This window comes from Schistocerca cancellata, chromosome 3, assembly GCF_023864275.1.
Source record: "Schistocerca cancellata isolate TAMUIC-IGC-003103 chromosome 3, iqSchCanc2.1, whole genome shotgun sequence".
In the NCBI taxonomy this organism is placed as follows: Eukaryota; Metazoa; Arthropoda; class Insecta; order Orthoptera; family Acrididae; genus Schistocerca; species Schistocerca cancellata.
Window position 1 is genome coordinate 871,456,794 of NC_064628.1, and position 23,913 is coordinate 871,480,706.

Here is a 23,913-nt window from a genome sequence, read left to right on the forward strand (position 1 = left end):
GCTCTTCCCAGTGGGCTCAGTGTGAGACTCCGATGCACCACAGCAGGTTTACTGTTACCCTTGACCATCACATTGACGATGAAAAACAGAAATTGCATCCGGTTTCAATACAAAATTCGCTATGCCGATTTATATTGACGAGAGTAACGATTCGGGGAGACTGTTCTTTGGCTCTTCCTTAGGGGCTCAGTGTGAGACTCCGATGCACCACAGCAGGTTTACTGTTACCCTTCGACCATCACATTGACGATGAAACACAGAAATTGCATCCGGTTTCAATACAAAATTCGCAATGCCGATTTATATTGACGAGAGTAACGATTCGGGGAGACAGTTCTTTGGCTCTTCGTTAGGGGCTCAGTGTGAGACTCCGATGCACCTCAGCAGCTTTACTGTTACCCTTCGACCATCACATTGACGATGAAACACAGAAATTGCATCCGGTTTCAATACAAAATTCGCAATGCCGATTTATATTGACGAGAGTAAAGTTTCGGGGAGTCTGTTTTTCGGCTGTTCCCAGTGGGCTCAGTGTGAGACTCCGATGCACCTCAGCAGCTTTACTGTTACCCTTCGACCATCACATTGACGATGAAACACAGAAATTGCATCCGGTTTCAATACAAAATTCGCAAAGCCGATTTATATTGACGAGAGTAAAGTTTCGGGGAGTCTGTTTTTTGGCTCTTCCCTGAAGGCGCAGTGTGAGACTCCGATGCACCACAGCAGGTTTACTGTTACCCTTCGACCATCACATTGACGATGAAACACAGAAATTGCATCCGGTTTCAATACAAAATTCGCAATGCCGATTTATATTGACGAGAGTAACGATTCGGGGAGACTCTTCTTTGGCTCTTCCTTAGGGGCTCAGTGTGAGACTCCGATGCACCACAGCAGGTTTACTGTTACCCTTCGACCATCACATTGACGATGAAAGACAGAAATTGCATCCGGTTTCAATACAAAATTCGCAATGCCGATTTATATTGACGAGAGCAACGATTCGGGGAGACTGTTCTTTGGCTATTCCTTAGGGGCTCAGTGTGAGACTCCGATGCACCACAGCAGCTTTACTGTTACCCTTCGACCATCACATTGACGATGAAACACAGAAATTGCATCCGGTTTCAATACAAAATTCGCAATGCCGAATTATATTGACGAGAGTAAAGTTTCGGGGAGTCTGTTTTTCGGCTCTTCCCAGTGGGCTCAGTGTGAGACTCCGATGCACCACAGCAGGTTTACTGTTACCCTTGACCATCACATTGACGATGAAAAACAGAAATTGCATCCGGTTTCAATACAAAATTCGCCATGCCGATTTATATTGACGAGAGTAACGATTCGGGGAGACTGTTCTTTGGCTCTTCCTTAGGGGCTCTGTGTGAGACTCCGATGCACCACAGCAGGTTTACTGTTACCCTTCGACCATCACATTGACGATGAAACACAGAAATTGCATCCGGTTTCAATACAAAATTCGCAATGCCGATTTATATTGACGAGAGTAACGATTCGGGGAGACTGTTCTTTGGCTCTTCGTTAGGGGCTCAGTGTGAGACTCCGATGCACCTCAGCAGCTTTACTGTTACCCTTCGACCATCACATTGACGATGAAACACAGAAATTGCATCCGGTTTCAATACAAAATTCGCAATGCCGATTTATATTGACGAGATTAAAGTTTCGGGGAGTCTGTTATTCGGCTCTTCCCAGTTGGCTCAGTGTGAGACTCCGATGCACCTCAGCAGCTTTACTGTTACCCTTCTACCATCACATTGACGATGAAACACAGATATTGCATCCGGTTTCAATACAAAATTCGCAATGCCGATTTATATTGACGAGAGTAAAGTTTCGCGGAGTCTTTTCTTCGGCTCTTCCCAGTGGGCTCAGTGTGAGACTCCGATGCACCACAGCAGGTTTACTGTTACCCTTCGACCATCACATTGACAATGAAACACAGAAATTGCATCCGGTTTCAATACAAAATTCGCAATGCCGATTTATATTGACGAGAGTAAAGTTTCGGGGAGTCTGTTTTTCGGCTCTTCCCAGTGGGCTCAGTGTGAGACTCCGATGCACCACAGCAGGTTTACTGTTACCCTTGACCATCACATTGACGATGAAAAACAGAAATTGCATCCGGTTTCAATACAAAATTCGCAATGCCGATTTATATTGACGAGAGTAACGATTCGGGGAGACTGTTCTTTGGCTCTTCCTTAGGGGCTCAGTGTGAGACTCCGATGCACCACAGCAGGTTTACTGTTACCCTTCGACCATCACATTGACGATGAAACACAGAAATTGCATCCGGTTTCAATACAAAATTCGCAATGCCGATTTATATTGACGAGAGTAACGATTCGGGGAGACAGTTCTTTGGCTCTTCGTTAGGGGCTCAGTGTGAGACTCCGATGCACCTCAGCAGCTTTACTGTTACCCTTCGACCATCACATTGACGATGAAACACAGAAATTGCATCCGGTTTCAATACAAAATTCGCAATGCCGATTTATATTGACGAGAGTAAAGTTTCGGGGAGTCTGTTTTTCGGCTCTTCCCAGTGGGCTCAGTGTGAGACTCCGATGCACCTCAGCAGCTTTACTGTTACCCTTCGACCATCACATTGACGATGAAACACAGAAATTGCATCCGGTTTCAATACAAAATTCGCAAAGCCGATTTATATTGACGAGAGTAAAGTTTCGGGGAGTCTGTTTTTTGGCTCTTCCCTGAAGGCGCAGTGTGAGACTCCGATGCACCACAGCAGGTTTACTGTTACCCTTCGACCATCACATTGACGATGAAACACAGAAATTGCATCCGGTTTCAATACAAAATTCGCAATGCCGATTTATATTGACGAGAGTAACGATTCGGGGAGACTCTTCTTTGGCTCTTCCTTAGGGGCTCAGTGTGAGACTCCGATGCACCACAGCAGGTTTACTGTTACCCTTCGACCATCACATTGACGATGAAAGACAGAAATTGCATCCGGTTTCAATACAAAATTCGCAATGCCGATTTATATTGACGAGAGCAACGATTCGGGGAGACTGTTCTTTGGCTATTCCTTAGGGGCTCAGTGTGAGACTCCGATGCACCACAGCAGCTTTACTGTTACCCTTCGACCATCACATTGACGATGAAACACAGAAATTGCATCCGGTTTCAATACAAAATTCGCAATGCCGAATTATATTGACGAGAGTAAAGTTTCGGGGAGTCAGTTTTTCGGCTCTTCCCAGTGGGCTCAGTGTGAGACTCCGATGCACCACAGCAGGTTTACTGTTACCCTTGACCATCACATTGACGATGAAAAACAGAAATTGCATCCGGTTTCAATACAAAATTCGCCATGCCGATTTATATTGACGAGAGTAACGATTCGGGGAGACTGTTCTTTGGCTCTTCCTTAGGGGCTCTGTGTGAGACTCCGATGCACCACAGCAGGTTTACTGTTACCCTTCGACCATCACATTGACGATGAAACACAGAAATTGCATCCGGTTTCAATACAAAATTCGCAATGCCGATTTATACTGACGAGAGTAACGATTCGGGGAGACTGTTCTTTGGCTCTTCGTTAGGGGCTCAGTGTGAGACTCCGATGCACCTCAGCAGCTTTACTGTTACCCTTCGACCATCACATTGACGATGAAACACAGAAATTGCATCCGGTTTCAATACAAAATTCGCAATGCCGATTTATATTGACGAGAGTAAAGTTTCGGGGAGTCTGTTATTCGGCTCTTCCCAGTTGGCTCAGTGTGAGACTCCGATGCACCTCAGCAGCTTTACTGTTACCCTTCTACCATCACATTGACGATGAAACACAGATATTGCATCCGGTTTCAATACAAAATTCGCAATGCCGATTTATATTGACGAGAGTAAAGTTTCGCGGAGTCTTTTCTTCGGCTCTTCCCAGTGGGCTCAGTGTGAGACTCCGATGCACCACAGCAGGTTTACTGTTACCCTTCGACCATCACATTGACAATGAAACACAGAAATTGCATCCGGTTTCAATACAAAATTCGCAATGCCGATTTATATTGACGAGAGTAAAGTTTCGGGGAGTCTGTTTTTCGGCTCTTCCCAGTGGGCTCAGTGTGAGACTCCGATGCACCACAGCAGGTTTACTGTTACCCTTGACCATCACATTGACGATGAAAAACAGAAATTGCATCCGGTTTCAATACAAAATTCGCAATGCCGATTTATATTGACGAGAGTAACGATTCGGGGAGACTGTTCTTTGGCTCTTCCTTAGGGGCTCAGTGTGAGACTCCGATGCACCACAGCAGGTTTACTGTTACCCTTCGACCATCACATTGACGATGAAACACAGAAATTGCATCCGGTTTCAATACAAAATTCGCAATGCCGATTTATATTGACGAGAGCAACGATTCGGGGAGTCTGTTTTTCGGCTCTTCCCAGTGGGCTCAGTGTGAGACTCCGATGCACCTCAGCAGCTTTACTGTAACCCTTCAACCATCACATTGACGATGAAACACAGAAATTGCATCCGGTTTCAATACAAAATTCGCAATGCCGATTTATATTGACGAGAGCAACGATTCGGGGAGTCTGTTTTTCGGCTCTTCCCAGTGGGCTCAGTGTGAGACTCCGATGCACCTCAGCAGCTTTACTGTTACCCTTCAACCATCAGGGCTGAGTGTGGGACTCCGATGCACCTCAGCAGCTTTACTGTTACCCTTCGACCATCACATTGACGATGAAACACAGAAATTGCATCCGGTTTCAATACAAAATTCGCAATGCCGATTTATATTGACGAGAGTAAAGTTTCGGGGAGTCTGTTATTCGGCTCTTCCCAGTTGGCTCAGTGTGAGACTCCGATGCACCTCAGCAGCTTTACTGTTACCCTTCTACCATCACATTGACGATGAAACACAGAAATTGCATCCGGTTTCAATACAAAATTCGCAATGCCGATTTATATTGACGAGAGTAAAGTTTCGCGGAGTCTTTTCTTCGGCTCTTCCCAGTGGGCTCAGTGTGAGACTCCGATGCACCACAGCAGGTTTACTGTTACCCTTCGACCATCACATTGACGATGAAACACAGAAATTGCATCCGGTTTCAATACAAAATTCGCAATGCCGATTTATATTGACGAGAGTAAAGTTTCGGGGAGTCTGTTTTTCGGCTCTTCCCAGTGGGCTCAGTGTGAGACTCCGATGCACCACAGCAGGTTTACTGTTACCCTTGACCATCACATTGACGATGAAAAACAGAAATTGCATCCGGTTTCAATACAAAATTCGCTATGCCGATTTATATTGACGAGAGTAACGATTCGGGGAGACTGTTCTTTGGCTCTTCCTTAGGGGCTCAGTGTGAGACTCCGATGCACCTCAGCAGCTTTACTCTTACCCTTCGACCATCACATTGACGATGAAACACAGAAATTGCATCCGGTTTCAATACAAAATTCGCAATGCCGATTTATATTGACGAGAGTAAAGTTTCGGGGAGTCTGTCTTTCGGCTCTTCCCAGTGGGCTCAGTGTGAGACTCCGATGCACCTCAGCAGCTTTACTGTAACCCTTCAACCATCACATTGACGATGAAACACAGAAATTGCATCCGGTTTCAATACAAAATTCGCAATGCCGATTTATATTGACGAGAGTAAAGTTTCGGGGAGTCTTTTTTTCGGCTCTTCCCAGTGGGCTCAGTGTGAGACTCCGATGCACCACAGCAGGTTTACTGTTACCCTTCGACCGTCACATTGACGATGAAACACAGAAATTGCATCCGGTTTCAATACAAAATTCGCAATGCCGATTTATATTGACGGGAGTAACGATTCGGGGAGACTGTTCTTTGGCTCTTCCTTAGGGGCTCAGTGTGAGACTCCGATGCACCACAGCAGGTTTACTGTTACCCTTCGACCATAACATTGACGATGAAACACAGAAATTGCATCCGGTTTCAATACAAAATTCGCAATGCCGATTTATATTGACGAGAGTAACGATTCGGGGAGACTGTTCTTTGGCTCTTCCTTAGGGGCTCAGTGTGAGACTCCGATGCACCTCAGCAGCTTTGCTGTTACCCTTCGACCATCACATTGACGATGAAACACAGAAATTGCATCCGGTTTCAATACAAAATTCGCAATGCCGATTTATATTGACGAGAGTAAAGTTTCGGGGAGTCTGTTTTTCGGCTCTTCCCAGTGGGCTCAGTGTGGGACTCCGATGCACCTCAGCAGCTTTACTGTTACCCTTCGACCATCACATTGACGATGAAACACAGAAATTGCATCCGGTTTCAATACAAAATTCGCAATGCCGATTTATATTGACGAGAGTAAAGTTTCGGGGAGTCTGTTTTTCGGCTCTTCCCAGTGGGCTCAGTGTGAGACTCCGACGCACCTCAGCAGCATTACTGTTACCCTTCAACCATCACATTGACGATGAAACACAGAAATTGCATCCGGTTTCAATACGAAATTCGCAATGCCGATTTATATTGACGAGAGTAAAGTTTCGGGGAGTCTGTTTTTCGGCTCTTCCCAGTGGGCTCAGTGTGAGACTCCGATGCACCACAGCAGGTTTACTGTTACCCTTCGACCATCACATTGACGATGAAACACAGAAATTAAATCCGGTTTCAATACAAAATTCGCAATGCCGATTTATATTGACGAGAGTAACGATTCGGGGAGACTGTTATTTGGCTCTACCTTAGGGGCTCAGCGTGAGACTCCGATGCACCTCAGCAGCTTTACTGTTACCCTTCGACCATCACATTGACGATGAAACACAGAAATTGCATCCGGTTTCAATACAAAATTCGCAATGCCGATTTATATTGACGAGAGTAACGTTTCGGGGAGCCTGTTTTTCGGCTCTTCCCTGGGGGCTCAGTGTTAGACTCCGATGCACCACAGCAGGTTTACTGTTACCCTTCGACCATCACATTGACGATGAAACACAGAAATTGCATCCGGTTTCAATACAAAATTCGCAATGCCGATTTATATTGACGGAGTAACGATTCGGGGAGACTCTTCTTTGGCTCTTCCTTAGGGGCTCAGTGTGAGACTCCGATGCACCACAGCCGGTTTACTGTTACCCTTCGACCATCACATTGACGATGAAACACAGAAATTGCATCCGGTTTCAATACAAAATTCGCAATGCCGATTTATATTGACGAGAGTAACGATTCGGGGAGAGTGTTCTTTGGCTCTTCCTTAGGGGCTCAGTGTGAGACTCCGATGCACCTCAGCAGCTTTACTGTTACCCTTCGACCATCACATTGACGATGAAACACAGAAATTGCATCCGGTTTCAATACAAAATTCGCAGTGCCGATTTATATTGACGAGAGTAAAGTTTCGGGGAGTCTGTTTTTCGGCTCTTCCCAGTGGGCTCAGTGTGAGACTCCGATGCACCTCAGCAGCTTTACTGTAACCCTTCAACCATCACATTAACGATGAAACACAGAAATTGCATCCGGTTTCAATACAAAATTCGCAATGCCGATTTATATTGACGAGAGAAACGTTTCGGGGAGTCTGTTTTTGGGCTCTTCCCAGTGGGCTCAGTGTGAGACTCCGATGCACCTCAGCAGCTTTACTGTTACCCTTCAACCATCACATTGACGATGAAACACAGAAATTGCATCCGGTTTCAATACAAAATTCGCAATGCCGATTTATATTGACGAGAGTAAAGTTTCGGGGAGTCTAATTTTCGGCTCTTCCCAGTGGGCTCAGTGTGAGACTCCGATGCACCACAGCAGGTTTACTGTTACCCTTCGACCATCACATTGACGATGAAACACAGAAACTGCATCCGGTTTCAATACAAAATTCGCAATACCGATTTATATTGACGAGAGTAAAGTTTCGGGGAGTCTGTTTTTCGGCTCTTCCCAGTGGGCTCAGTGTGAGACTCCGATGCACCTCAGCAGCCTTACTGTTACCCTTCAACCATCACATTGACGATGAAACACAGAAATTGCATCCGGTTTCAATACAAAATTCGCAATGCCGATTTATATTGACGAGAGTAAAGTTTCGGGGAGTCTGTTTTTCGGCTCTTCCCAGTGGGCTCAGTGTGAAACTCCGATGCACCACAGCAGGTTTACTGTTACCCTTCGACCATCAGATTGACGATGAAACACAGAAATTGCATCCGGTTTCAATACAAAATTCGCAATGCCGATTTATATTGACGAGAGTAACGTTTCGGGGTGTCTGTTTTTGGGCTCTTCCCAGTGGGCTCAGTGTGAGACTCCGATGCACCTCAGCAGCTTCACTGTTACCCTTCAACCATCACATTGACGATGAAACACAGAAATTGCATGCGGTTTCGATACAAAATTCGCAATGCCGATTTGTATTGACGAGAGTAACGTTTCGGGGAGTCTGTATTTCGGCTCTTCCCAGTGGGCTCAGTGTGAGACTCCGATGCAACACAGCAGGTTTACTGTTACCCTTCGACCATCACATTGACGATGAAACACAGAAATTGCATCCGGTTTCAATACAAAATTCGCAATGCCGATTTATATTGACGGGAGTAACGATTCGGGGAGACTGTTCTTTGGCTCTTCCTTAGGGGCTCAGTGTGAGACTCCGATGCACCACAGCAGGTTTACTGTTACCCTTCGACCATAACATTGACGATGAAACACAGAAATTGCATCCGGTTTCAATACAAAATTCGCAATGCCGATTTATATTGACGAGAGTAACGATTCGGGGAGACTGTTCTTTGGCTCTTCCTTAGGGGCTCAGTGTGAGACTCCGATGCACCTCAGCAGCTTTACTGTTACCCTTCGACCATCACATTGACGATGAAACACAGAAATTGCATCCGGTTTCAATACAAAATTCGCAATGCCGATTTATATTGACGAGAGTAAAGATTCGGGGAGTCTGTTTTTCGGCTCTTCCCAGTGGGCTCAGTGTGGGACTCCGATGCGCCTCAGCAGCTTTACTGTTACCCTTCGACCATCACATTGACGATGAAACACAGAAATTGCATCCGGTTTCAATACAAAATTCGCAATGCCGATTTATATTGACGAGAGTAAAGTTTCGGGGAGTCTGTTTTTCGGCTCTTCCCAGTGGGCTCAGTGTGAGACTCCGATGCACCTCAGCAGCATTACTGTTACCCTTCAACCATCACATTGACGATGAAACACAGAAATTGCATCCGGTTTCAATACAAAATTCGCAATGCCGATTTATATTGACGAGAGTAAAGTTTCGGGGAGTCTGTTTTTCGGCTCTTCCCAGTGGGCTCAGTGTGGGACTCCGATGCACCTCAGCAGCTTTACTGTTACCCTTCGACCATCACATTGACGATGAAACACAGAAATTGCATCCGGTTTCAATACAAAATTCGCAATGCCGATTTATATTGACGAGAGTAAAGTTTCGGGGAGTCTGTTTTTCGGCTCTTCCCAGTGGGCTCAGTGTGAGACTCCGATGCACCTCAGCAGCATTACTGTTACCCTTCAACCATCACATTGACGATGAAACACAGAAATTGCATCCGGTTTCAATACGAAATTCGCAATGCCGATTTATATTGACGAGAGTAAAGTTTCGGGGAGTCTGTTTTTCGGCTCTTCCCAGTGGGCTCAGTGTGAGACTCCGATGCACCACAGCAGGTTTACTGTTACCCTTCGACCATCACATTGACGATGAAACACAGAAATTAAACCCGGTTTCAATACAAAATTCGCAATGCCGATTTATATTGACGAGAGTAACGATTCGGGGAGACTGTTATTTGGCTCTACCTTAGGGGCTCAGCGTGAGACTCCGATGCACCTCAGCAGCTTTACTGTTACCCTTCGACCATCACATTGACGATGAAACACAGAAATTGCATCCGGTTTCAATACAAAATTCGCAATGCCGATTTATATTGACGAGAGTAACGATTCGGGGAGACTGTTCTTTGGCTCTTCCTTAGGGGCTCAGTGTGAGACTCCGATGCATCACAGCAGGTTTACTGTTACCCTTCGACCATCACATTGACGATGAAACACAGAAATTTCATCCGGTTTCAATACAAAATTCGCAATGCCGATTTATATTGACAAGAGTAACGATTCGGGGAGACTGTTCTTTGGCTCTTCCTTAGGGGCTCAGTGTGAGACTCCGATGCACCTCAGCAGCTTTACTGTTACCCTTCGACCATCACATTGACGAAGAAACACAGAAATTGCATCCGGTTTCAATATAAAATTCGCAATGCCGATTTATATTGACGAGAGTAAAGTTTCGGGGAGTCTGTTTTTCGCCTCTTCCCAGTGGGCTCAGTGTGAGACTCCGATGCACCTCAGCAGCTTTACTGTAACCCTTCAACCATCACTTTGACGATGAAACACAGAAATTGCATCCGGTTTCAATACAAAATTCGCAATGCCGATTTATATTGACGAGAGTAACGTTTCGGGGAGTCTGTTTTGGGCTCTTCCCAGTGGGCTCAGTGTGAGACTCCGATGCACCTCAGCAGCTTTACTGTTACCCTTCAACCATCACATTGACGATGAAACACAGAAATTGCATCCGGTTTCAATACAAAATTCGCAATGCCGATTTGTATTGACGAGAGTAACGTTTCGGGGAGTCTGTTTTTCGGCTCTTCCCAGTGGGCTCAGTGAGGGACTCCGTTGCACCTCAGCAGCTTTACTGGTACCCTTCGACCATCGCATTGACGATGAAACACAGAAATTGATTCCGGTTTCAATACAAAATTCGCAATGCCGATTTATATTGACGAGAGTAAAGTTTCGGGGAGTCTGTTTTTCGGCTCTTCCCAGTGGGCTCAGTGTGAGACTCCGATGCACCTCAGCAGCTTTACTGTTACCCTTCAACCATCACATTGACGATGAAACACAGAAATTGCATCCGGTTTCAATACAAAATTCGCAATGCCGATTTATATTGACGAGAGTAAAGTTTGGCGGAGTCTTTTCTTCGGCTCTTCCCAGTGGGCTCAGTGTGAGACTCCGATGCACCACAGCAGGTTTACTGTTACCCTTCGACCATCACATTGACGATGAAACACAGAAATTGCATCCGGTTTCAATACAAAATTCGCAATGCCGATTTATATTGACGAGAGTAATGGTTCGGGGAGTCTGTTTTTCGGCTCTTCCCAGTGGGCTCAGTGTGAGACTGCGATGCACCACAGCAGGTTTACTGTTACCCTTCGACCATCACATTGACGATGAAACACAGAAATTGCATCCGTTTTCAATACAAAATTCGCAATGCCGATTTATATTGACGAGAGTAACGATTCGGGGAGACTGTTCTTTGGCTCTTCCTTAGGGGCTCAGTGTGAGACTCCCATGCACCACAGCAGGTTTACTGTTACCCTTCGACCATCACATTGACGATGAAACACAGAAACTGCATCCGGTTTCAATACAAAATTCGCAATGCTGATTTATATTGACGAGAGTAACGAATCGGGGAGACTGTTCTTTGGCTCTTCCTTAGGGACTCAGTGTGAGACTCCGATGCACCTCAGCAGCTTTACTGTTACCCTTCGACCATCACATTGACGATGAAACACAGAAATTGCATCCGGTTTCAATACAAAATTCGCAATGCCGATTTATATTGACGAGAGTAACGATTCGGGGAGACTGTTCTTCGGCTCATCCTTAGGGGCTCAGTGTGAGACTCCGATGCACCTCAGCAGCTTTACTGTTACCCTTCGACCATCACATTGACGATGAAACACAGAAATTGCATCCGGTTTCAATACAAAATTCGCAATGCCGATTTATATTGACGAGAGTAAAGTTTCGGGGAGTCTGTTTTTCGGCTCTTCCCAGTGGGCTCAGTGTGGGACTCCGATGCACCTCAGCAGCTTTACTGTTACCCTTCGACCATCACATTGACGATGAAACACAGAAATTGCATCCGGTTTCAATACAAAATTCGCAATGCCGATTTATATTGACGAGAGTAAAGTTTCGGGGAGTCTGTTTTTCGGCTCTTCCCAGTGGGCTCAGTGTGAGACTCCGATGCACCTCAGCAGCATTACTGTTACCCTTCAACCATCACATTGACGATGAAACACAGAAATTGCATCCGGTTTCAATACGAAATTCGCAATGCCGATTTATATTGACGAGAGTAAAGTTTCGGGGAGTCTGTTTTTCGGCTCTTCCCAGTGGGCTCAGTGTGAGACTCCGATGCACCACAGCAGGTTTACTGTTACCCTTCGACCATCACATTGACGATGAAACACAGAAATTAAATCCGGTTTCAATACAAAATTCGCAATGCCGATTTATATTGACGAGAGTAACGATTCGGGGAGACTGTTATTTGGCTCTACCTTAGGGGCTCAGCGTGAGACTCCGATGCACCTCAGCAGCTTTACTGTTACCCTTCGACCATCACATTGACGATGAAACACAGAAATTGCATCCGGTTTCAATACAAAATTCGCAATGCCGATTTATATTGACGAGAGTAACGATTCGGGGAGACTGTTCTTTGGCTCTTCCTTAGGGGCTCAGTGTGAGACTCCGATGCATCACAGCAGGTTTACTGTTACCCTTCGACCATCACATTGACGATGAAACACAGAAATTGCATCCGGTTTCAATACAAAATTCGCAATGCCGATTTATATTGACGAGAGTAACGATTCGGGGAGACTGTTCTTTGGCTCTTCCTTAGGGGCTCAGTGTGAGACTCCGATGCACCTCAGCAGCTTTACTGTTACCCTTCGACCATCACATTGACGAAGAAACACAGAAATTGCATCCGGTTTCAATATAAAATTCGCAATGCCGATTTATATTGACGAGAGTAAAGTTTCGGGGAGTCTGTTTTTCGCCTCTTCCCAGTGGGCTCAGTGTGAGACTCCGATGCACCTCAGCAGCTTTACTGTAACCCTTCAACCATCACTTTGACGATGAAACACAGAAATTGCATCCGGTTTCAATACAAAATTCGCAATGCCGATTTATATTGACGAGAGTAACGTTTCGGGGAGTCTGTTTTGGGCTCTTCCCAGTGGGCTCAGTGTGAGACTCCGATGCACCTCAGCAGCTTTACTGTTACCCTTCAACCATCACATTGACGATGAAACACAGAAATTGCATCCGGTTTCAATACAAAATTCGCAATGCCGATTTGTATTGACGAGAGTAACGTTTCGGGGAGTCTGTTTTTCGGCTCTTCCCAGTGGGCTCAGTGAGGGACTCCGTTGCACCTCAGCAGCTTTACTGGTACCCTTCGACCATCGCATTGACGATGAAACACAGAAATTGATTCCGGTTTCAATACAAAATTCGCAATGCCGATTTATATTGACGAGAGTAAAGTTTCGGGGAGTCTGTTTTTCGGCTCTTCCCAGTGGGCTCAGTGTGAGACTCCGATGCACCTCAGCAGCTTTACTGTTACCCTTCAACCATCACATTGACGATGAAACACAGAAATTGCATCCGGTTTCAATACAAAATTCGCAATGCCGATTTATATTGACGAGAGTAAAGTTTCGCGGAGTCTTTTCTTCGGCTCTTCCCAGTGGGCTCAGTGTGAGACTCCGATGCACCACAGCAGGTTTACTGTTACCCTTCGACCATCACATTGACGATGAAACACAGAAATTGCATCCGGTTTCAATACAAAATTCGCAATGCCGATTTATATTGACGAGAGTAAAGGTTCGGGGAGTCTGTTTTTCGGCTCTTCCCAGTGGGCTCAGTGTGAGACTGCGATGCACCACAGCAGGTTTACTGTTACCCTTCGACCATCACATTGACGATGAAACACAGAAATTGCATCCGTTTTCAATACAAAATTCGCAATGCCGATTTATATTGACGAGAGTAACGATTCGGGGAGACTGTTCTTTGGCTCTTCCTTAGGGGCTCAGTGTGAGACTCCCATGCACCACAGCAGGTTTACTGTTACCCTTCGACCATCACATTGACGATGAAACACAGAAACTGCATCCGGTTTCAATACAAAATTCGCAATGCTGATTTATATTGACGAGAGTAACGAATCGGGGAGACTGTTCTTTGGCTCTTCCTTAGGGACTCAGTGTGAGACTCCGATGCACCTCAGCAGCTTTACTGTTACCCTTCGACCATCACATTGACGATGAAACACAGAAATTGCATCCGGTTTCAATACAAAATTCGCAATGCCGATTTATATTGACGAGAGTAACGATTCGGGGAGACTGTTCTTCGGCTCATCCTTAGGGGCTCAGTGTGAGACTCCGATGCACCTCAGCAGCTTTACTGTTACCCTTCGACCATCACATTGACGATGAAACACAGAAATTGCATCCGGTTTCAATACAAAATTCGCAATGCCGATTTATATTGACGAGAGTAAAGTTTCGGGGAGTCTGTTTTTCGGCTCTTCCCAGTGGGCTCAGTGTGGGACTCCGATGCACCTCAGCAGCTTTACTGTTACCCTTCGACCATCACATTGACGATGAAACACAGAAATTGCATCCGGTTTCAATACAAAATTCGCAATGCCGATTTATATTGACGAGAGTAAAGTTTCGGGGAGTCTGTTTTTCGGCTCTTCCCAGTGGGCTCAGTGTGAGACTCCGATGCACCTCAGCAGCATTACTGTTACCCTTCAACCATCACATTGACGATGAAACACAGAAATTGCATCCGGTTTCAATACGAAATTCGCAATGCCGATTTATATTGACGAGAGTAAAGTTTCGGGGAGTCTGTTTTTCGGCTCTTCCCAGTGGGCTCAGTGTGAGACTCCGATGCACCACAGCAGGTTTACTGTTACCCTTCGACCATCACATTGACGATGAAACACAGAAATTAAATCCGGTTTCAATACAAAATTCGCAATGCCGATTTATATTGACGAGAGTAACGATTCGGGGAGACTGTTATTTGGCTCTACCTTAGGGGCTCAGCGTGAGACTCCGATGCACCTCAGCAGCTTTACTGTTACCCTTCGACCATCACATTGACGATGAAACACAGAAATTGCATCCGGTTTCAATACAAAATTCGCAATGCCGATTTATATTGACGAGAGTAACGATTCGGGGAGACTGTTCTTTGGCTCTTCCTTAGGGGCTCAGTGTGAGACTCCGATGCATCACAGCAGGTTTACTGTTACCCTTCGACCATCACATTGACGATGAAACACAGAAATTGCATCCGGTTTCAATACAAAATTCGCAATGCCGATTTATATTGACGAGAGTAACGATTCGGGGAGACTGTTCTTTGGCTCTTCCTTAGGGGCTCAGTGTGAGACTCCGATGCACCTCAGCAGCTTTACTGTTACCCTTCGACCATCACATTGACGAAGAAACACAGAAATTGCATCCGGTTTCAATATAAAATTCGCAATGCCGATTTATATTGACGAGAGTAAAGTTTCGGGGAGTCTGTTTTTCGCCTCTTCCCAGTGGGCTCAGTGTGAGACTCCGATGCACCTCAGCAGCTTTACTGTAACCCTTCAACCATCACTTTGACGATGAAACACAGAAATTGCATCCGGTTTCAATACAAAATTCGCAATGCCGATTTATATTGACGAGAGTAACGTTTCGGGGAGTCTGTTTTGGGCTCTTCCCAGTGGGCTCAGTGTGAGACTCCGATGCACCTCAGCAGCTTTACTGTTACCCTTCAACCATCACATTGACGATGAAACACAGAAATTGCATCCGGTTTCAATACAAAATTCGCAATGCCGATTTGTATTGACGAGAGTAACGTTTCGGGGAGTCTGTTTTTCGGCTCTTCCCAGTGGGCTCAGTGAGGGACTCCGTTGCACCTCAGCAGCTTTACTGGTACCCTTCGACCATCGCATTGACGATGAAACACAGAAATTGATTCCGGTTTCAATACAAAATTCGCAATGCCGATTTATATTGACGAGAGTAAAGTTTCGGGGAGTCTGTTTTTCGGCTCTTCCCAGTGGGCTCAGTGTGAGACTCCGATGCACCTCAGCAGCTTTACTGTTACCCTTCAACCATCACATTGACGATGAAACACAGAAATTGCATCCGGTTTCAATACAAAATTCGCAATGCCGATTTATATTGACGAGAGTAAAGTTTCGCGGAGTCTTTTCTTCGGCTCTTCCCAGTGGGCTCAGTGTGAGACTCCGATGCACCACAGCAGGTTTACTGTTACCCTTCGACCATCACATTGACGATGAAACACAGAAATTGCATCCGGTTTCAATACAAAATTCGCAATGCCGATTTATATTGACGAGAGTAAAGGTTCGGGGAGTCTGTTTTTCGGCTCTTCCCAGTGGGCTCAGTGTGAGACTGCGATGCACCACAGCAGGTTTACTGTTACCCTTCGACCATCACATTGACGATGAAACACAGAAATTGCATCCGTTTTCAATACAAAATTCGCAATGCCGATTTATATTGACGAGAGTAACGATTCGGGGAGACTGTTCTTTGGCTCTTCCTTAGGGGCTCAGTGTGAGACTCCCATGCACCACAGCAGGTTTACTGTTACCCTTCGACCATCACATTGACGATGAAACACAGAAACTGCATCCGGTTTCAATACAAAATTCGCAATGCTGATTTATATTGACGAGAGTAACGAATCGGGGAGACTGTTCTTTGGCTCTTCCTTAGGGACTCAGTGTGAGACTCCGATGCACCTCAGCAGCTTTACTGTTACCCTTCGACCATCACATTGACGATGAAACACAGAAATTGCATCCGGTTTCAATACAAAATTCGCAATGCCGATTTATATTGACGAGAGTAAAGTTTCGGGGAGTCTGTTTTTCGGCTCTTCCCAGTGGGCTCAGTGTGGGACTCCGATGCACCTCAGCAGCTTTACTGTTACCCTTCGACCATCACATTGACGATGAAACACAGAAATTGCATCCGGTTTCAATACAAAATTCGCAATGCCGATTTATATTGACGAGAGTAAGGTTTCGGGGAGTCTGTTTTTCGGCTCTTCCCAGTGGGCTCCTTGTGAGACTCCGATGCACCACAGCAGGTTTACTGTTACCCTTCGACCATCACATTGTTGATGAAACACAGAAATTGCATCCGGTTTCAATACAACATTCGCAATGCCGATTTATATTGACGAGAGTAACGATTCGGGGAGACTGTTCTTTGGCTCTTCCTTAGGGGCTCAGTGTGAGACTCCGATGCACCACAGCAGGTTTACTGTTACCCTTCGATCATCACATTGACGATGAAACACAGAAATTGCATCCGGTTTCAATACAAAATTCGCAATGCCGATTTATATTGACGAGAGTAACGATTCGGGGAGGCTGTTCTTTGGCTCTACCTTAGGGGCTCAGTGTGAGACTCCGATGCACCTCAGCAGCTTTACTGTTACCCTTCGACCATCACATTGACGATGAAACACAGAAATTGCATCCGGTTTCAATACAAAATTCGCAATGCCGATTTATATTGACGAGAGTAAAGTTTCGGGGAGTCTGTTTTTCGGCTCTTCCCAGTGGGCTCAGTGTGGGATTCCGATGCACCTCAGCAGCTTTACTGTTACCCTTCGACCATCACATTGACGATGAAACACAGAAATTGCATCCGGTTTCAATACAAAATTCGCAATGCCGATTTATATTGACGAGAGTAAAGTTTCGGGGAGTCTGTTTTTCGGCTCTTCCCAGTGGGCTCAGTGTGAGACTCCGATGCACCACAGCAGGTTTACTGTTACCCTTCGACCATCACATTGACGATGAAACACACAAATTAAATCCGCTTTCAATACAAAATTCGCAATGCCGATTTATATTGACGAGAGTAACGATTCGGGGAGACTGTTTTTTGGCTCTTCCTTAGGGGCTCAGTGTGAGACTCCGATGCACGTCAGCAGCTTTACTGTTACCCTTCGACCATCACATTGACGATGAAACACAGAAATTGCATCCGGTTTCAATACAAAATTCGCAATGCCGATTTATATTGACGAGAGTAAAATTTCGGGGAGCCTGTTCTTTGGCTCTTCCCTGGGGGCTCAGTGTTAGACCCCGATGCACCACAGCAGGTTTACTGTTACCCTTCGACCATCACATTGACGATGAAACACAGAAATTGCATCCGGTTTCAATACAAAATTCGCAATGCCGATTTATATTGACGAGAGTAACGATTCGGGGAGACTGTTCTTTGGCTCTTCCTTAGGGACTCAGTGTGAGACTCCGATGCACCACAGCAGGTTTACTGTTACCCTTCGACCATCACATTGACGATGAAACACAGAAATTGCATCCGGTTTCAATACAAAATTCGCAATGCCGATTTATATTGACGAGAGTAACGATTCGGGGAGACTGTTCTTTGGCTCTTACTTACGGGCTCAGTGTGAGACTCCGATGCACCTCAGCGGCTTTACTGTTACCCTTCGACCATCACATTGACGATGAAACACAGAAATTGCATCCGGTTTCAATACAAAATTCGCAATGCCGATTTATATTGACGAGAGTAAAGTTTCGGGGAGTCTGTTTTTCGCCTCTTCCCAGTGGGCTCAGTGTGAGACTCCGATGCTCCTCAGCAGCTTTACTGTAACCCTTCAACCATCACATTGACGATGAAACACAGAAATTGCATCCGGTTTCAATACAAAATTCGCAATGCCGATTTATATTGACGAGAGTAACGTTTCGGGGAGTCTGTTATTGGGCTCTTCCTAGTGGGCTCAGTGTGAGACTCCGATGCACCTCAGCAGCTTTACTGTTACCCTTCAACCATCACATTGACGATGAAACACAGAAATTGCATCCGGTTTCAATACAAAATTCGCAATGCCGATTGGTATTGACGAGAGTAACGTTTCGGGGAGTCTGTTTTTCGGCTCTTCCCAGTGGGCTCCGTGTGGGACTCCGATGCACCTCAGCAGCTTTACTGGTACCCTTCGACCATCACATTGACGATGAAACACAGAAATTGCATCCGGTTTCAATACAAAATTCGCAATGCCGATTTATATTGACGAGAGTAATGTTTCGGGGACTCTGTTTTTCGGCTCTTCCCAGTGGGCTCAGTGTGAGACTCCGATGCACCTCAGCAGCTTTACTGTTACCCTTCAACCATCACATTGACGATGAAACACAGAAATTGCATCCGGTTTCAATACAAAATTCGCAATGCCGATTTATATTGACTAGAGTAAAGTTTCGCGGAGTCTTTTCTTCGGCTCTTCCCAGTGGGCTCAGTGTGAGACTCCGATGCACCACAGCAGGTTTACTGTTACCCTTCGACCATCACATTGACGATGAAACACAGAAATTGCATCCGGTTTCAATACAAAATTCGCAATGCCGATTTATATTGACGAGAGTAACGATTCGGGGAGACTGCTCTTTGGCTCTTCCTTAGGGGCTCTGTGTGAGACTCCGATGCACCACACCAGGTTTACTGTTACCCTTCGACCATCACATTGACGATGAAACACAGAAACTGCATCCGGTTTCAATACAAAATTCGCAATGCCGATTTATATTGACGAGAGTAACGATTCGGGGAGACTGTTCTTTGGCTCTTCCTTAGGGGCTCAGTGTGAGATTCCGATGCACCTCAGCAGCTTTACTGTTACCCTTCGACCATCACATTGACGATGAAACACAGAAATTGCATCCGGTTTCAATACAAAATTCGCAATGCCGATTTATATTGACGAGAGTAAAGTTTCGGGGAGTCTGTTTTTCGGCTCTTCCTAGTGGGCTCAGTGTGGGACTCCGATGCACCTCAGCAGCTTTACTGTTACCCTTCGACCATCACATTGACGATGAAACACAGAAATTGCATCCGGTTTCAATACAAAATTCGCAATGCCGATTTATATTGACGAGAGTAACGATTCGGGGAGACTGTTCTTTGGCTCTTCCTTAGGGGCTCTGTGTGAGACTCCGATGCACCACACCAGGTTTACTGTTACCCTTCGACCATCACATTGACGATGAAACACAGAAACTGCATCCGGTTTCAATACAAAATTCGCAATGCCGATTTATATTGACGAGAGTAACGATTCGGGGAGACTGTTCTTTGGCTCTTCCTTAGGGGCTCAGTGTGAGATTCCGATGCACCTCAGCAGCTTTACTGTTACCCTTCGACCATCACATTGACGATGAAACACAGAAATTGCATCCGGTTTCAATACAAAATTCGCAATGCCGATTTATATTGACGAGAGTAAAGTTTCGGGGAGTCTGTTTTTCGGCTCTTCCCAGTGGGCTCAGTGTGGGACTCCGATGCACCTCAGCAGCTTTACTGTTACCCTTCGACCATCACATTGACGATGAAACACAGAAATTGCATCCGGTTTCAATACAAAATTCGCAATGCCGATTTATATTGACGAGAGTAAAGTTTCGGGGTGTCTGTTTTTTGGCTCTTCCCAGTGAGCTCAGTGTGAGACTCCGATGCACCTCAGCAGCTTTACTGTTACCCTTGAACCATCACATTGACGATGAAACACAGAAATTGCATCCGGTTTCAATACAAAATACGCAATGCCGATTTATATTGACGAGAGTAAAGTTTCGGGGAGTCTGTTTTTCGGCTCTTCCCAGTGGGCTCAGTGTGAGACTCCGATGCATCACAGCAGGTTTACTGTTACCCATCGACCATCACATTGACGATGAAACATTGAAATTGCATCCGGTTTCAATACAAAATTCGCATTGCCGATTTATATTGACGAGAGTAACGATTCGGGGAGACTGTTCTTTGGCTCTTCCTTAGGGGCTCAGTGTGAGACTCCGATGCTACTCAGCAGCTTTACTGTTACCCTTCGACCATCACATTGACGATGAAACACAGAAATTGCATCCGGTTTCAATACAAAATTCGCAATGCCGATTTATATTGACGGGAGTGAAGTTTCGGGGAGTCTGTTCTTTGGCTCTTCCCTGGGGGCTCAGTGTTAGACTCCGATGCACCACGGCAGGTTTACTGTTACCCTTCGACCATCACATTGACGATGAAACACAGAAATTGCATCCGGTTTCAATACAAAATTCGCAATGCCGATTTGTATTGACGAGAGTAACGATTCGGGGAGACTGTTCTTTGGCTCTTCCTTAGGGGCTCAGTGTGAGACTCCGATGCACCACAGCAGGTTTACTGTTACCCTTCGACCATCACATTGACGATGAAATACAGAAATTGCATCCGGTTTCAATACAAAATTCGCAATGCCGATTTATATTGACGAGAGTAACGATTCGGGGAGACTGTTCTTTGGCTCTTCCTTAGGGGCTCAGTGTGAGACTCCGATGCACCTCAGCAGGTTTACTGTTACCCTTCAACCATCACATTGACGATGAAACACAGAAATTGCATCCGGTTTCAATACAAAATTCGTAATGCCGATTTGTATTGACGAGAGTAACGTTTCGGGGAGTCTGTTTTTCGGCTCTTCCCTGAAGGCGCAGTGTGAGACTCGGATGCACCACAGCAGGTTTACTGTTACCCTTCGACCATCACATTGACGATGAAACACAGAAATTGCATCCGGTTTCAATACAAAATACGCAATGCCGATTTATATTGACGAGAGTAACGATTCGGGGAGACTGTTCTTTGGCTCTTCCTTACGGGCTCAGTGTGAGACTCCGATGCACCACAGCAGGTTTACTGTTACCCTCCGACCATCACATTGACGATGAACACAGAAATTACATCCGGTTTCAATACAAAATTCGCAATGCCGTGTTATATTGACGCGAGCAACGTTTCGGGGAGTCTGTTTTTTGGCTCTTCCCTGGGGGTTCAGAGTGAGACTCCGATGCACCACAGCAGGTTTACTGTTACCCTTCGACCATCACATTGACGATGAAACACAGAAATTGTATCCGGTTTCAATACAAAATTCGCAATGCCGATTTATATTGACGAGAGTAACATTTCGGAGTGCCTGTTCTTTGTCTCTTCCCTGCGGGCTCAGTGTTAGACTCCGATGCACCACGGCAGGTTTACTGTTACCCTTCGACGATCACATTGACGATGAAACACAGAAATTGCATCTGGTTTCAATACAAAATTCGCAATGACGATTTTTTTGACGAGAGTACCGTTTCGGGGAGTCTGTTCTTTGGCTCTTCCCTAGGGGCTCAGTGTTAGACTCCTATGCAACACGGCTGGTTTACTGTTACCCTTCGACCATCACATTGACGATGAAACACAGAAATTGCATCCGGTTTCAATACAAAATTCGCAATGCCGTTTTATATTGACGAGTGTAACGTTTCGGGGAGTCTGTTTTTCGGCTCTTCCCTGGGGGCTAAGTGTGAGACTCCGATGCACCACAGCAGATTTACTGTTACCCTTGGACCATGTCATTGACGATGATACACAGATATTGCATTCAGAACAATACAAAATTCACAATGCCGATTTCTATCCATAGGAGTACCGTTTCGAAGAGTATGTACTTTGGCTCTTCCCTGGGGGCCCAGTGTTAGACTCCGATGCACCACAGCAGGTTTACTGTTACCCTTAGACCATCACATTGACGATGAAACGCAGATATTGCATCCGGTTTCAATACAAAATTCGCAATGCCGATTTATATTGACGAGAGTAACGTTTCGGGGAGTCTGTTCTTTGGCTCTTCCCTAGGGGCTCAGTGTTAGACTCCTATGCAAAACGGCGGGTTTACTGTTACCCTTCGACCATCGCATTGACGATGAAACACAGAAATTGCATCCGGTTTCAATACAAAATTCGCAATGCCAATTTATATTGACGAAAGTAACGTTTCGGGGGGTCTGTTATTTGACTCTTCTCTGGGGGCTCAGTATGAGACTCGGATGCACCACAGCAGGTTTACTGTTACCCTTCGACCATAGCATTGAGGATGTAACACAGAAATTGCTACCAGTTTCAATACATAACTCGCAATGCCGATTTATATTGACGAGAGTATCGTTTCGGGGAGTCTGTTTTTCGGCTCTTAACTGGGATTTCAGTGTGAGACTCCGATGCACCACAGCAGGTTTACTGTTACCCTTCGACCATCACATTGACGATGAAACACAAAAATTGGATACGGTTTCAATACAAAATTCACAATGCCGAGTTATATTGACGAGAGTAACGTTTCGGGGAGACTGTTCTTCGGCTATTACCTTTGGGCTCAGTGTGAGACTCCGATGCACCTCAGGAGGTTTACTGTTACCCTTCGACCATCACATTGACGATGAAACACAGAAATTGCATCCGGTTTTAATACAAAATTCGCAATGCCGATTTATATTGACGAGAGTAACGATTCGGGGGTCTGTTCTTTGGCTATTCCCTGGGGGCTCAGTGTGAGACTTCGATGCACCACAGCAGGTTTACTGTTACTCTTCGACCATCACATTGACGATGAAACACAGAAATTGCATCCGGTTTCAATACAAAATTCGCAATGCCGAGTTATATTGACGAGATTATCGTTTCGGGGAGTCTGTTTTTAGGCTCTTCCCTGGGGGTTCAGTGTGAGACTCCGATGGACCACAGCAGGTTTACTGTTACTCCTCGACCATCACACTGAAGATGAAACACAGAAATTGCATCCGGTTTCAATACAAAATTCGCAAAGTCGATTTATATTGACGAGAGTAACGTTTCGGGGAGTGTGTTCTTTGGCTCTTCCCTGGGGGCTCAGTGTGCGACTCCGATGCACCACAGCAGAATTACTTATACCCTTCGACTATCACATTGACGATGAAACACAGAAATTGCATCCGGTTTCAATACAAAATTCACAATGCTGATTTATATTGACGAGAGTTACGATTCGGGATTCTGTTTTTCTGCTCTTCTCTGGGGACTCAGTGTTAGACTTCGATTCACCACAGAAGGTTTACTGTTACCATCACATTGACGATGATCCACAGAAATTGCATTCGGATCAA